Source organism: Mytilus californianus, unplaced genomic scaffold (genome assembly GCF_021869535.1).
Source record: "Mytilus californianus isolate M0D057914Y unplaced genomic scaffold, xbMytCali1.0.p SCAF_9, whole genome shotgun sequence".
In the NCBI taxonomy this organism is placed as follows: Eukaryota; Metazoa; Mollusca; class Bivalvia; order Mytilida; family Mytilidae; genus Mytilus; species Mytilus californianus.
In genome coordinates, this window is record NW_026262745.1 from 9,725,760 (window position 1) to 9,739,851 (window position 14,092).

The following is a 14,092-nucleotide window of genomic DNA, read 5'->3' on the forward strand; positions in this document are numbered from 1 at the left end:
GTTTAAAATAGATCTTTCCAGCATTTACCAATTTATTTATTGTTCCACTTTGATCGTTTTAACAGGGCAGTCCTCCCACCCTTACCCGACTGACGCCCTGTGTTTTTTATGATTCTCTGTGCCATTTTTAAAACGCCTTCCCCGATTTTGTGAATTTCTACACGAAAAAATGAGTGTTTCTGATTTTGAACTTTTCCCAAGGGAGACAATCATGATTGGCCAATCAAAATTGTTTTTTCTCGTAATTATTAGGCATTACAAACATGCTAAATTTAAAAATTTTTTGGAACATTTTAGTTGTATTCCTCTGTCTGTATGTCAGGTTGTACAAATCGTGATCATGGCAGATGAATTTTTATCTGGAGAAAGGTTCTTACACAGCCTAAGAAGGAAAAAATGGCTGATTGACAAAATTCAAAGATGTAGTACTACATGTACCATAAAACTTATGACAATGCCCTTGCTGGAAAGACGTTTGAAAGGAGGATTAGAAAAAAAGTAAAGAATCAAACAGGAGTTTGACTGACTTCTTTTGTACTACATGAGTGGTTAAAAAATAATTGATTTACAATCCTATGCAGAAAATCGTCAAGCATATTGACGATGACTTCATGAAACTGTTAACTGAAAATTTCTTTATTTTAAAATCTATTGCATTTAATTTTTTATGTGATTATTTCATTAGTAACTAACTAACTGGTGGTTTTTAACGACCTTGACTGGCTGTTAAGCCCTCGCACGGTCGGCAGTCATTAGTAATGAAAGGGGTTAAGCGTTAGCCAGTTCCCAGGTTAATTGACAGTTAACGTGCATTTCATGAAAATTTAAGAAGCCGGTCCCATCTTCAAATCTTTAATCGGTATGTATGAATGAATGATTCTTATTATAAAAAAACTATAGTTCGGTAGAACACTGGCGTCACGAAAGTTGTAATCATCAGCTGAATGGTTAAATTTAAACCATGTTTAAATTATTAAAATTAGAATAGAAGCAATATAAAGATAATGTAGACAGGTGCATGGATTGTCATGTAAATAATTGCCCAGTAATAAACACTCCACAAGGGATAATCTGTTAAATATTTTCGGGAGTTATACATTTCCACAAATATATGTGCCTCCACCTAAAACCAGGTAAACGTGTCTTCTCCCTTGGAAATGTAAAACATTGTAAAAATGACTTTCTGCTGGATGTCTTTTATTGATATAAAGTTAAAACTTCCATCTCACTAGATAAGGCTCCTCTCAGGTTTAATTCTTTTACATGAGGATGAAAAATAAAAGTCACAAAAACATTAACTAGGCAGCAATTGCTTTAACAGCATTTAAGGCTTTGATTCATTTATTGGTTTGTACATAAATCAGGCCATTAGTTTTCTTGTTTAACTGGTTTTACATTTGTCATTTTGGGGACTTTTAAAGCTGACTATGTGGATGGGTTTGCTCATTGTTGAAGGCCGTACGGTGACCTATAGTTGTTAAATTCTATGTCATTTGGTCTCTGGTGGAGAGTTGTCTCGTTGGTAATCAAACCACATCTTATTTTTATATAACAAACCATCAATAATCATGATAATAGTTTTTTCAAACTAAAACAACATTTTGACACTGTAAATTCAAACTTTTAAAGCAAAAATTGCAACAAGATAGGTTTCACTAAAATAAAAACTTGCTATTTAAATTTGAGGAAGCATTTCTTGTTTTCACAATATCTCATCTTGCATATGTGTTATTGGTCAACAACTGGAAAAACAAATGGACCCTTAAATTTCTGAACTTATATAATAGTTAAACATATGAGTTGTGTTGACAAAATCTTAAGATAGTAAATTTCTCAAATGGCAATTAGATATAAGAAGATGTGGTATGAGTGCCAATGAGACAACGCTCCATCCAAGTCAAAATTTATAAAAGTAAACTATTATAGGTCAAAGTACGGTCTTCAACACAGAGCCTTGGCTACACCTAAATAAGCTTAATATCCTAAACAAATATATGTAATATTAAAAAAAAGAAATATGAGACTCACGTTTATTTAAAATCTACAAGCATTCAGTAAAGAACAGTATTTACAACATCAAAACAAAATTGTTTATTTACAATTGCAAACTGAATCATCAAATTATCAAACTTTTAAAGTTATTCATTGAAAAACAGCAAAGTTCCAAGCAAAAGGCTACCATGTACAAATGGCTATTTCTTAGACCAGGGGTTGATGAGAGCAAAATCCATAAAGGTGTTTTCTTTGTAATATTTAGCAGCAAGGGACATTTGAATATTGATATTTTGTCCTTTCATATTTCTAGTGGACTTGCTTTTTTGTGAGAAATAGCAAAAATGAAAACAAATACTTGAACGTCTTTGTTATTAAAAATGAATATAATCACCATCTTTCTTCACTTCTTGAATACAAAGTAGTGAAAAGCCAGAAAACCAATTTTTAGTCAGTAGAGTGAAAAAATTATATTACGACCAAGGGTCTGGAAACGGTCATATTTGCCAGTCATGACCTAAACTTAAAGCTATTTGTTCTAAACGGCAGATTGGGATTTAGGACAAATTTTATATTTTTGCAGAAATAATTTCGGTCATGATTGAGATCGGATTGCTTAATAGCCATTTTGCCCTTGTTTTTTTGTTTTGTAATCCCTTTCTGTAATAAAACTGCTACTCCAATATAGTATAATCCTGAGGGCCCTCCTAATAACTATATTACTGCCTCCGGGAATTATTAGCTTATGATCGCTAATCACTTTTTACCTGTGTTTTTAATTCACATCTGACATTTGTCTGACATTGATCACAAGCTCCGACCTAATATCATAAGAAATTAAAATTCCATGACAACTGTCTTCATTATTTAATTACTTTTCAGCAAAGACAATCATCAATTCTGATTTAAAGATTAAAACTTATTTTTACATGTTTAATTTACGTAGAAAAAAGTAATTTTTCACGAGTTACACATGTGCTTTATTTACTATGTAATATGCATGTGTGAAATTGTCTTCGGCAGATTAGACACTTAATCGTAAATTCAAAATGATTTTATGCTAAATTAAATAAGTGCAACTATTATCTGTTGTATTCAAACACTTTTTAAGGTAATAAAAACAAAAAGCCGGTGATTTCCTGTCAATTTGATAAGCAAATCAAATCCCGGAAATGAATCCGGAATTACTCGTACTTTAGTATTGTCGCAAAACTTCCGGTTTTAATTACGTCTTCAAAATTGAGACAAACGTTAGCGATGTCTAAGAAATTTACCATTTTGAATTATTAAAATCATTTCAATTTTAAACTGTTGCCTTCCCTAAACTGTTCTTGAACGTTTTTAGAAAAATGGTTAGAAAATTCAAGAAGTAAATGCAATGAAACAGTCAATACATGTTCGTTGATGCTACGAATCTAGTGTGATTTCGAAATGGGCAATGTGTCCATGGGACACAGATAATGCCCCCGCTTACATATCATATCAAGTTATAAAGGGACAAAACTGTTATTTTTACAAAAAAGTGACGCTACCCAAATTTGTACTTGATCTTAGTTTTGTGGTAATAAGTATTGTGTTAAAGTTTCATTGAGGCAAACTTAAGTTAATGAACAGAAACGAAAAATTTAGCAATTTTTCCATTTGTAAAGGGGCATAACTCTAGAACAGTAAAAGAGATACCACCAAAATTCCATCTTTATCTATATTTTGTGTAATAAGCATTGTGTAAAAGTTTCATTAGATTTGGTTGAGGCTAACTTAAGTTAGAGAACGAACACGAAAAATTCAGTAATTTTTCCATTTGTAAATGGGCATAACTCTAGAACGGTTATAGTGACACCACCAAAATTCAAACTTGATCTGTATATTGTGGTAATAAGCATTGTGTTTAAGTTTCATAACATTTGGTTGTAGAATACTAAAGTTAGAGAACGGAAACGAAAAATTCAGCAATTTTTCCATTTGTAAAGGGGCATAACTCTAGAGCGGTTAAAGTGAGCGGTTAAAGTGACACCACCAAAATTCAAACTTGATCTGTGTTTTATGATAATAAGCATTGTGTATAAGTTTCATAACATTTGGTTGAGGCAAACTAAAGTAAGAGAACAGAAACAAAAAATTCAGCAATTTTTCCATTTGTAAAGGGGCATAACTCTAGAATGGTTAAAGTGACGCCACCAAAATTCAAACTTGATCTGTGTTTTGTGGTAATAAGCATTTTGTATAAGCTTCATAACATTTGGTTGAAGCAAACTAAAGTAAGTGAATGGAAACCAACTTTGGGACATACGGATGGTACAGACGGACAAGGGTAAAACTTAATGCCCCCTTCGCTATGGCAGGGTCATAAAAAATGTGAATTCATATGAATTCTATTGATTTGACCTTTGATTTTATTAAATATTTTAACAATTTCTTGATAGAATCAATTAAATTTTTTTAAGTTTCAAAAGAATTACATTTTTTAGTTATTTATATAGATCTAAAATATTTTTTACTTTATGATTATATGAATGAAGAAATATGTATGAAAAGGCATCATATCTACATGGCATTACCTCTTTAAAATTTGATTATCAGTATAAAGAGAAAAGTATCCACTGAAAATCCTCAGAATGTAGCTGTATGTTAGCACGGGGCAATCTGAAAAATTGAATCTCAATAAATCAAACATTCATATGTCAGCAAAGTATAACAGCAAATTCTGTGGCATAATGTTAGTGTAATCTATTTAAGATGGTACATAACACTACAGGGAGATAACTCTGTAAAAATCAGCTGAACGTTTTAATCACGTTCTATTGTTAAGAAAATATTAAGCTTCTCAATGATCAAAATTAGTGTTTATCAAACTGCTATATATCCAATGAAATTTTTCCAATAAAGTGTATGGTTCAAGTTTTTTGAAATTTTTATATTTTTGTCAAAGGGTCAAAGTAACTATTTTGTCAAAATCTTATGAAAATCAAACGAGCCAAATTAATTTTAGTCAAAGTGTTTGGTGGTTTGTACCACAGGATAGTGTAAGTGTCTAGTGTGGTTAGAGCCAAAGCCTCTACACTATTCAAGACTTCTACAATGCCTCCCTGCGACAGCACATGGTAACTAGAATCTAGCATCCTAGGCATTATTGTAGAGGATCTTGGAGCAGCTAGGGCCCTAGTGATGCAGTGTGTAGGCCCATCGGTTCATGGACATGCCCTTGCACTCATCAACCTTGTCCCAACTATGGGTAAATAGTACTACTGCCTTGTGGTTAGATCTGGGAAGATCAAAGGCTATGGGAGAGGACCCAAAAAGAAAAGCAGGAAAGATGGAGCTCGTCAGCCATAGTAGGAAATCGTCTATGGGAAGGAAAACCCAGACAGCAAAACTCCATCCTGCAGGTAGTAGGTTTCTCGCATGGCTAATCACCAGGCATAGTAAAAAGAAGCTGATTACTGAAACCACACCAAAGGAAACACTGAATTGCGTGAACGAGGACATACGTCACACAGATGACCCAATGAATGTGTCTAGTGAAAGCAGAAATGCAGCTAGGGGCAAGAAGTGTGGACTCTTAACGCCAAAAAATGTTCTCAGCATAGGGCATGGAATGTGCGGACCATGTATGAGACAAGAAAAACAGCACAAGTTATAAATGGGATGAGAAGGTATAACATTAGTATACTAGGTGTTAGCGAATGTAGATGGGTAAACAACGGATCGATTACAACTGACACTGGTGAGACCATACTATACTCAGGCTGAACAGACAACAAACACTATGAGGGAGTTGCTTTAGTATTGAGCAATGAAACAAAAAGAGCTCTTCTAAAATGGCAACAAGTTGATGAAAGGCTTATTACGGCAAGGTTCTACTCAAAATATTCAAATCTGTCAGTGATTCAATGCTATGCACCTAGTATTGAGGACAAGAACAACTTTTATGACAAATTACAATCACTTGTTAGTAAAGTACCAGCACATGATTTATGTCTTGTAATTGGTGATTTAAATGCAAAGATTGGGGCAGATAACTCATGTAAGGAAAGAATAAAGGGCAGACATGGATGTGGAGAATGCAATGAAAATGGTGGACTTTTAGTAGATGTATGTGGCTTGAATGATCTAGTTATTGGAGGATTCTCATTTCCACACAAGGACATGCACAAGCTTACATGGACCCACTAAATGTCAGGGACCAAAACCAGATAGACCACATAATTGTAAATGGAAGATGGAGAAAGTCTCTGATGGATGTCTGTATTAAAAGGGGAGCAGATTGTGGAAGTGACCATCACCTTCTACTTGGGAAGATTAAACTTAAACTGAGAAAGGTAGTCATACCACAACATAACAGAAAAGCATATAACATTCACCACCTTAAAGACAACCTGATAAAACAAAAATTTTACATCAGCATAAGAAACCAATACCAAACATTATATAAATAACACATAGCTGAGAGGGTGATAGAGCAGATTGTTACCCTGAGAAAACATTGTCAACTGAGGCGAAGCCAAGGTTGACAATGTCTTTTTGAGGGGTAACAATCTGCTCTATCACCCTCTCAGATATGTGTTATTTAATTTATTATACTGAATGTTCTGTTATAACTGTCTATTAAATTTCAAATTCAAAGTAATAAACTATGTCGTCTTGTACATAACAGTCATCCGTATTTATTAAAGCGCACACTTGAGCAAGCATCTCCGTGAAGGGTAATAGAGTATTTGGCATGGGATAGACTAAATTGTCTCCCACGTATTAACCAATCAAAATCTGGCATTTTGACATGAAGTATAATAGTACAAAATATCAGTGAAAACAACGCATGTTTTAGAGCCAATAAAGGGTGTAGTGACCACATATTCACACTCAGAAACATCATTGAACAGTCACATGACAGTGCATAGAATGGCAACACAACATCGTCATAAATTTTGTGCACTTCGAAAAGGCTTTTGATAGCTTGGACAGAGCCAGCATGTGGGAAATAATGAGAACATACGGCATACTTGATAAAATGATTAACATGATCAAATTATTTTACAACAAATACAGATGCTGTGTCCTACACAATGGAACCCAATCCACCTGGTTCAATGTACAATCTTGAGTAAGACAAGGAGGCATCATCTCTCCCTATCTTTTCCTCATTGTCATTGACTGGTGCATGAGAAGAACACTTGGGAATAGAGCAACTGGAATAAGATGGTCAATGTACCTGTACACAATCTTAGAAGACCTAGATTTTGCAAAGAACATATGCCTATTATCAACAAATCGAACAAACATGCAGAACAAAACATCAAGACTAAATGGGACTGCTCTATCTGTAGGTTTAACGATAAATACACAAAAGACAAAGATAATAAGCATAAATGACAAAACTAGAAAACAACCAATAACACTTAAAGGAGGAAACATAGAAGTGGAAAATTTTACCTATCTTGGTACTAATATCAGCCAGGACAACGGAACTAGCAAAGATATAATGGCAAGGATCAACAAAGCCAGAACTTCTTTCTGCAGACTACGGAAAATATGGAAAACAACATCAATATCCAGGTCCACAAAAATCAAAATCTATAATAGCAATGTGAAATCAGTTTTGCTATATGGTGCAGAGTCATGGAGGGTTATAAAATCTGACTTCAACAAACTGTCATCATTCCATAATACATGTCTTCGTAAAATTTGCAAGATCTTCTGGCCAAAAACCATAAGTAATAAAGACCTATACAACCTAACCTTACAAAGAGACATCAGAGCAGAAATTAAAGAAAGGCGATGGAAATGGATTGGCCATGTTCTACGAAAAGACAATCATGACATAACAAAGGTAGCTCTTCGATGGACACCTGCAGAGGGGAAAAGAAAGAGAGGGAGACCGAAAGAAACATGGCGATGCAAAATAGAGAGTGAACTGAGAATCATTGGAATAACATGGGGAGAGGCAGAAAGAAAGGCACAAGACAGGCAACAGTGGAGGGCGTTGGTAGTGGCCACATGTGCAAGTACACACGAAGAGGATTAAGTAAGTAAGTTTGGTACCACCTTAAGTAAATTACACATAACAAGCAAGGAAAAAATTTGCAAATTAGGGAGGCATAATAAGAAAGATAAACTGTTAACACAGAGATATATGTCTTGCCTTTTTGTTATTTCGATAGTAAAATGCAAATGTTGAAATGAAAATAGCAATACTTTAACATGTAAGTTATGCAAAATATTCAAAGTCAATGAACCATGACTGAAGGTACAGGGCCAAACAATAATATGGAAATGAGATGCATACCTGCCAACCTCTGAAACCTTCTGAGGGGGAGATTTTGTGCGAACGACATTTCCAAGTTTTATATATGACCTGTTTAAGTATTCATCTACAAAACACCAATAAGAGTTACTAAATATACTTTATTTCTCCAATTCATGGTGATAATCTATACAAGGTGGTTTTTTCATTTACACTTTTTCTATACCTCCGAGTCTCATAACTCATAACATTCCATATTTTTTTTTTATCTTTTATTTGTTTTCAATAGTCAGGATTTTACAATACCCCTACAATCACCACCTGACTATGGTTTTTGGGGCAAACACTGAAAGTTATATACAAGACTATCCATTTTTTTTTTAATTTATATTCATTATCATAATTCAAGAATATAGTTATTAAAGAAAAAAAAAAAATAAATAAATAAATATAGCTGCTCACACTCACACTTTCTCTCACTGCTTACACACAGTCCTTGCGATCTTACCATTAGTATGCATGTATGTCTATATATAAAGTAAAAATCAAATATCAACTGCTCACTATAGTATAATTTAAAGTATAAACGATAATAAATCATGAAAAAATTGTATGTAGTGGGGACCAGAATCTTTCATAAGATGCTGCTCTATTATTTTTGTTTGCAATATAAAATTCATTTGATTGGTATTGTTTTATTCTGGATTTAAGTCCTACAAAACTAGGAGCTATATTTCTTAACTTACATCTAAAGATGTAGTTTTTAGCTAAAATAATTAACAAATTTATAAACAAACTCTTAGTAATAAATCCCAGTAAAATTTCCATCTTACTGATGCTGAATTGCTCATCAAATAATTTGATTTTCTGTAAAAATGACAACCAAAAATTGTATGTAACATTACAATCATAAAATAAATGTTCTATTGTTTCCTCTTCCTCATTACAGACGGTACATAGACTTGTTTCCTTTTGCTTAATTCTATATAAAAATGTATTAGTAGGTATAATTCTATGTAATATTTTATATTGAAAATTCTTTAAATATGTATTACTACAACATCTTTTCAAAAGAGAAAAATACTTCGACCATTCTGAGATTTCAGAATTTGTTACATCCTCCCATTTCAAAAATTTCTCATATGGGAGTATGCATATTTTATCTACAAGATCTCTGTATACAAATTTTAACTTCTTATTTTCCAAGATCCTTTTAGAAAATGCATCAAAAGGAACAAAATTTTCTAAGTTCAAATCACAATAATCTTTGATGTATTTTTTGATATATTTTGGAATGTTAGATAATAAACTATAGTATTTCAAAAAATTTTCCAAATTAAGTTTTTGTCTTACTTGTTGAAATGTTAATAGTGATTTACTTTGACTATCTACAATGTCCCTTATAAACTGTATGCCATATAACTTCCATTTCATATATACAGGATATTCAGATATTGGTATAAAGTTAAGAATATCCAATGACAAAATTTCTGGAACACATAACTTTGTATAGGGCTTTGCCATGTGTAGACAATCAAATATGTCTTTCCAAAATGGATTTTTTAAGCAATTAGAAACTTCTTTAATCTTATCCTTTTGTAATGTAAAGACTCTGTCACCACCTAACTGTTTTAGTTCTGCTAGTAATAAATTCTGCCAAGTACCATCTGGATTTGATAAAAATCTCTTTACCCAAGATAATTTAAGATATGTACAGAAAGACTGCAAATGCACCATATTTAATCCTCCCTGTGAAAAATCTGCAATAAGAGTACTACGCTTGACTCTATCAGTCTTACCATTCCAAATGAAATTAAAAAACATAGCACTCAGCTCATTTAATTGTGAGTGAGGTAAATTTGGCAGGGCAGTCAACAAATGAATCAGTCTCGGTAATGCCAGAGTCTTAATTACAGTAATTTTACCTAGTAATGTTAATTTTCTATGTTGCCAGCTTTTTAGTATAGCTGAAACCTCTTTGATCTTTTTTCTAAAATTAATATCAAGAATACATTTTAAATCAAGCGAAAAATCTATTCCTAAAAGTTTAAAGTTTGTGTGTGACCACATAAGATTGTAATTAGGACACAATATTTGATCAGAATATTTTTTGTTACCAATCCAGACAGCTCTTGTCTTTGATTTGTTCATTTTTAATCCAGATAACATATAGAAAGAATCAAAACAATTGAGGCTTTCTTGTAGTGATGTCTCACTACCATCTAAAGTTAGAAAAGTATCATCTGCATACTGACTTAATAGTGTTTGTTTTTCATTGATGAGGATACCATGAATTTTGGGGTTTGACTTAAGTTTCAAAGATAATAACTCTACACCAATAACAAACAAATAAGGGGAGAGCGGGTCCCCTTGTCTACAACCTCTCTCAAGATTGAAAAAATTTGATAGATTGCCATTGTTGATTACACAACTTTTAGCACTTTTGTAGAGAGTCTCGAACCATCTGCACATTGAAGGACCAAAATTAAAACTTTTTAATGCTTTTTGTAAAAAGACCCAGTCAACAGAGTCAAATGCCTTTTCAAAATCAACCAATAAAAGTAAGGCGCTCATGTTGTGATATTCAAGATAATGCATCAAATCATACAATAATCTAGTATTCTCCCCAATGAACCTCCCCTTGATAAATCCCTTTTGAGTGTCACTAATAATAAATGGTAATACAGACTTGACTCTGTTTGCTATAGCTGCAGAAGCTATTTTAATGTCTGTATTTAATAGGCTGATAGGTCGCCAATTACTAATATATCGCCTATCTTTTCCTTCTTTTGGTATACAAGTTATGACACTTTGATATTGAAAATCTGAAAAAAGACCAGACCCATATCCATAGAATAATGATCGATAAACAAATGGTCCAAGATCTCTCCAAAAGAATTTGAAAAAATCGACAGTAAATCCATCGCTTCCTGGGGATTTTCCATTTTTCATCTTACTCAATGCTATAGCACATTCCTCATATGTCAAGTTACCCTCACACAGGTCATGTTGTTCCTGTGTAAGGGCAACATCGTGAGAAAAAAAACTTTCACTTGAACAATCAATTTTTCTCTTTGAATACAAATTTTTATAAAAATTATGTTGTTCTGAGAGAATCGTGGATTGGTCAGATATATGATTACCCTGATCACCAATCATTTCAACCATTGTCTTCTTTATAAAATTTCTCTTTTCTAATTTTAAAAAATATTGGGAACATTTTTCACCATTTTCATGCCAGTTTGCCCGGGACCGTAATAGTAAACCCTCTATCTTCTGCTCTCTCATGGATTCTAATTCCACTTTTTTATCATTTAAAGTGGTCTGTACAGCTTCAGTAGGGGCTGTATTCATAATAATATCTAAATTTTGTATGTCTTCTTCAAGTTTCAGAGTGGCTTTTTTTTCTTCTTTTGATTTAGATATACTGTGTGTAATGGACAAGGATCGGATTTTCATCTTCAGTACTTCAAGAAAAAATTGATCGTTACAAGTAAATTGTACATGGAATAGGTCATCTATACTGTCTGAAAGATAGAACTCAGAAACAGTATCCTTAATACACATCTTTACCTTTTCAACATATTCAGTATCTCTCAACAACTGTGAATTAAACTTCCAATATCCCTTACCCCTTTTATCAAGACTGGCAGAAAATGTGAAAACAATGGCTGAGTGATCGGTTTTGTATCCAGGTGTAATTTTTGTATTTTTCATAAGTGAAAATAAGTCTTCACTCACTAAAAAATAATCTAGTCGACTCTGCTTGATAGGAGAGGTTTGACGCCATGTAAATTTTTTGTCATCTGGATGACAGGTTCTCCATGGATCCAAAAGTTCAAAAGTATGTGAAATTTCTTCAATCTTATTACGAGAGTTCAAATTTCTATTGTGCAGAATATTATAAGTATCCATTTGAAAATCTTGTACAACATTCCAGTCACCACACATTAAGATACTAGTATTAGTATAGCAAGAGATGTTGCGTAAAATATCACTAAACAATGATGGTTCATCAGTATTAAATCCATAAACAGTGACAAAGGTTAACCTTTGTTCATATAATGATAAGTCTAAAACAATAAAACGACCTTTCTGGTCTATCTTAGAATCATGAATCTTAAAATCAAGACCCTTGTTAAACATCACACTAACACCAGCACTTTTATTGTTGCAGTGACTGAAAATGCATGTATTACCCCATTCATCTTGCCAAAGTTTCTCAATATCCTCATTACTGTGAGTCTCTTGAAAACAAACAATAGATACATGTTTACCTCTTACCCAATCAAAAATATCTAATCTTTTTTTCTTGCTTGAAAATATGCCCCTTACATTCATAGATAAGACTATAATATTATTATCAATACTCATTAGGTAATATGTTCAATCAGACAGTAAAAAAGCAAAGCAGTTTTACAATGCTGAAAATAAAAATGCATACCCATACTAACAGCACATTTATACATCACAAATACACACAAAAGATGGCGCTTGAAACAATATTTAATACACATCAGATACTTTTTACAGATTGGCTTCATATGATAAATAACATATTATTTATTCTGATAATTTGGTGTTAAATGATTTATTTTCATTTTAAATTAACAGAAATGAGAACCTAGTATAATATTTTCTTTTTTCAATATTAATATAAATTTCAAGTGTTGAAAATGATTTTATGGTAAAAAAAAAAAAAAAAAAAAAAAAGTTTTTGAAAATTGAGAATTAGTCAAATAATAAAGTTAAATTGTTTTATTCAAATCTAAGCAAATCTTTGACCATTTTTTCTTTAAGAAAGTTATGAGTGAAAATTTCTTTCAACTCCATATTATAAAACATTCTAGTAATATAGAGTTACCTCCCATTTATGAACAAACAAACAAACGAAAAAATTACCACAATTAATAAGGTAGAAAATATTTACATACTTGAAAGTTTACATACTTGAAAGTTTTTTTTTAATTTTTTCATCTATATTGTCATAAAGATCAAATTTGATTCTGTACTCACTGTCCTTCAATTTACCATATACACTACAGTTGTAGAACCAGGCATTGTTTAGCATCTCGTTCCTGTTTAGTCTAGCTAATAGTCCAAGATTTCTTTGGGTTATATCGTCATGAAATTTAATGTCATTCTTCAACCCATTCTTATTTCTCATTATCTTGATTTTTATTTCAGTGTTACAGACTTTTGCTATCACAGGTTTGATGTTACCTTCTTTTCCTGGGATTCGATGTATTGCTATGACATCTGATGGTTCTATCTCAACATTTAAGTCTTTCTTCACAATTTTTACGAAAACATCTCGTAAGTTCTCATTTCTCTTTTCTGGAAAATTCACCATTCTTATATTATGTTTCCTGGAGTACTGTTCATTATAATTTGCAGATTTAAGTGCATCTATGGACCTAAGGTTGCAATCTGCCACTTTTTCCTGAAGCTCTTCTATTTGCCTATCTTTAGTTCTAAGTCTCTCTTTGAAGTTCTCATTGTCTATATTAAGAGAATCTATCTCATCTTTCAACTTTCCAGTTCTTTCCCTTAGTTTGGTGTTAAATTCCTCAGTGATTGACTCCTTCAGTGTAGACAAAAGCTTACTTACAATGGTTGTCACAAGTTCTTTTAAGTCCTTTTGTTTGACAAGATTGTCCAGGTCAGATTTTTTAACAGTATCTTGAAGGCTTTTTTTGATATCTTTTAAATCTGAATGAATACTCATTAAATCAATACCCTCTAGGCTCTCCTCTGACACATCTGAGAAAGTTCTTTTGTCACGCTTAGGTGGTGGATTTCCTTGATTAGCTATTTGTTGATCTTTCTTTGGTGCTAATAAAGACTGAACTGTTTTAT

At 32.5% G+C, this 14,092-nt stretch overlaps 1 protein-coding gene across 4 annotated transcripts in view; it reads left to right on the forward strand.

The window, feature by feature from the left end:
- LOC127716572 (exocyst complex component 1-like) overlaps positions 1-14,092 on the forward strand; it is a 98,106-nt gene that overhangs the window by 31,223 nt on the left and 52,791 nt on the right. The gene's annotated exons all lie outside the window — the stretch shown is intronic.